The sequence below is a fragment of the Convolutriloba macropyga genome, unplaced genomic scaffold (genome assembly GCF_964194025.1).
Source record: "Convolutriloba macropyga unplaced genomic scaffold, txConMacr16.3 SCAFFOLD_3089, whole genome shotgun sequence".
NCBI lineage: Eukaryota > Metazoa > Xenacoelomorpha > Acoela > Convolutidae > Convolutriloba > Convolutriloba macropyga.
This window is the reverse complement of record NW_027451071.1, coordinates 26,582-29,943: the sequence shown is the minus strand read 5'-3', so window position 1 is coordinate 29,943 and position 3,362 is coordinate 26,582.

Sequence of the window (3,362 nt, the reverse complement as noted above, 5' to 3'; positions counted from 1 at the left end):
TTAGTGTCTACCTCTTTCTAGATTATATTTTGATCATATGTGTCTTATACCACCCAAAAATTTGTTTTGTGCCATAAAATTTAAGTTTAATTTTGCAAACAATATAGTTTAAGGAAAAAACATGTGTGTAAAAAAAGTTCCTAAGAAATGAACTTCTGTGGAAATCTCTTCAATATAGGTGTCCTTTTGCAAAGGAAAATGAGTTTTGTCGAAAAATTTCATCCGAAAATGTGGCTCACATTTAGGCTAAATTTTTAAAAATCAGCATCATTTCATCAAAAATGCGATTTATGATTCTATGGCACGATTTGCTCAAAAATTGCGCGAAGAACCAAGCTAAAAACTGCTGTAACAATTTTCATGCACCTGAAACAACTTCAGTTCTACCATCAATTCCTGCAAGAGTGTTCCGAAATCGAAAATTGTCAGGTTCCTTCTAACTTCTAATGTAACACTTTAATAAGCCAAAATCGATCATTTTTGATTTAACAAACTTTTTTCAAACCAATTTTTCCGCTACTAGTTCTATTTCTTACCATTTCTTAAGAACGACAAGCACTATTCAAGGCTATATTTTGTCTAATTGTGTGTTTTTACAGAAAAATAATCGATTTGTTTAGGGAGCTTTAATTTTTCACCTTTTTTTTATTCATTTTAAGTTAATTATCCGGAACTTTTTATAACGCACTGAATTCGAAGTTCTGTTCCTTAATTGACAGATCATATTGACATGCAATCGATGCCAATTGAAAATATATTATATTTTCAGATAAAAAACTCGTGATTTTTATGAGTTCTACACTGTGTTTTTTGATTTTTTTGTGTTCTTTATTAGACCTTTATAAGTTATTTTTGTGTAATTCAACGACTTGGAGTTAATGATGACAGTTTTTATTGGCGTTTTATGGAGCTAAAGGTTACTCTATCTCTCTATCTAGTGTTGTAATTTTATTTTTTTTGTTTTTTTTTAAATTATTTGTTTTCAAAAAAACTTTTGTTATTTGACCTATTGACAGATTTGTTTTTTTTTGCATTGTTCTTTTTTCGGTCAACTTGTAGTTTAATTTCAACTAAAAAATTGCATTTTTTTGAATGAAACAAAATTTAGCAATCACTGCTTTTCCTTTTTCTGAAGATTGGATTTTTGTATTTTATTTAGATTTTCATTTTTTTGGTTCTTTGACGTTTGCTTTTTTGAGGTCCTTTTTGACATAAATGCATAGATGGCATATTTGCAAAAATAGCGTTTAAAGAAGAGAAGGTGAATTTGATCATATGCAACGTTCTTAGTGAACAGATTATGGTTTTGTAGGCTTCGATACCGGTTACGAGCAAAACTTACTTCATATGATTTTGTTTGCGCATATTTGTCGTTCATTTGTAGTTTTATGATATAATCTGGACAATAAAAATTTGGAATTGCTTCCTATTGAGTATGAACGAACTTCCTAAAGGATTTTACGCCTTTGCTGACAATTTTCTTGACTATCAATATCTTTACTTCCGAAAATTCTCGGTGACAATTTGAAATTCGTCCCCTTTTTAGTCTTGTTTTTGTGACTCTGTAGGTTAGTCTCATGAGTGACAGGTCGTTTTTCTAGTATAATCATATTCTAATGTTTATCTAAAATAGCCATCTTGTGCTTTTTCAATAGTTGCACATGAGTGAGTTTTTTTAGTATATTTTAGTTTAACAAAAACTCAGGTAAACATGTGCATTTCTAAGTCAGTCAAGAACTTATGGTTTTATTTGCTTGAAACAGTTTTTTTGCAATTTTTTCAAAGTTAACAAAATTTTTTTTTCTTTTATTAGTCGTAAGACATACTCTACATAACTAAAAGTCTCAATGGCTACCATGCGCTTATAACTGAACCAATTTAGTTATTCCAGCTGATAGGTAATTGTTTTAAAGTTTTTGAAATCTGTTTTTTTCCTCAAAAAATATGAACGTATTTTTTATTTAACTTTGCTCCTCTTTAGTCTTTTTTGTGGCCTTGATACCTAGTCTCTTTTTGTCCATGTGTTTTATTGAAGTACAACATATTTTTTGATTTATTGAGGTTTTATGTGATATTATTTTGACTTTTTTTAGTTGTTTTATGAAGAAATGAGCCGGAATTGAGCTTTGGTCGTGATTAATGTTTGTTTTTTTGTTCGCTTTGTCTCGTATTCTCTTCATTGACATATATCATCGGCCCTCTTAAGCGGCATTGTTTACTTCTTTCAATGGATTGAGTTTTAGGCTATTTTTATTCATAATTCACTCATTTTCGAAAAAAATGTAAATATTTGAAAGTTTTCTATCTCATTACCGAGCCTTCTTGTTTTATAAATTCTCAATCCTGACCTACATCGAGGTTCAGCAGATCTTTATGTGAAACCTTCTGCCAATTTCACAAACACTTAGAAATTTAGAGAAACTTAGAGAAGGCAAATATATATGGTAAATGTAAGTGTTGCTTCAGTTCTTCTTGTTCGGTCCGTTTTTGATTTCGAAGGGACACTAGATATACCTTTAAATCAGTAATTTGTCACAAATTCTCAATTCTCTCAAAAATAAATCGGAAACCAACTGACATCAACATTTTCACATCATGAGTGTGCTAGAGAATCATTGCTTTGAAAAATGGGTTTTACGTTGAATATCGTCAGCCGGGACATATCAGGGTTCCAGATTTTTTCTTCGCACGGGCAAAATATAGCATTTTTCTCTGGAATACAGAGATTGTTTTAAGCTTTTGTTGCATCATCTGCATTGTCCTTAAAGGCGTGAAAAGGTGAGAAAAGTTGAAATTTTTAGCATATTTTTATTCAATCTTTGTCGTTGGCTGAACAGAGAAAAAGTTTCTGCCGCATTCTATTAAGATTTTGAAAAGTATTTTCAATTTATTCATTTTTTGCGCAGATTTTCTTCATTTTCGGCAAAAATTGGTTCACAAGAAGTCAAGCATATAAATTTTAATGCCCAAGTAAATTTTATAGGTTGCAAAAGTTACAATTAACTGATTTTTGATATTTGTATTCCTTTTTGAACTAATTTAAACGTCTTCAGAGCTGCAGCAATCTTAACCGCTCGGTCATTCTAGGTTAGAACGGAGTTGATTGAATTTTGATGCACCCAAAGGGATTTTATGAGTAGTTCCATATAAAATTTTAATCAACATTCGGGGCGTTCTCAAATGACATGTAAGAAGGCAATCATTGTTTCTATACAGATATTGTAAAACATGTGCTATCCCAATTTGATTTTTTCAGCCTATTTTCCTTCAGGTCCGGGTACCATGTGTTAATATCTACCCTAATTGGTCTCCTGCGTACCTGCGTGGGCGGAGGAGGTGGGGTGCCTCATTAAATGTGCATT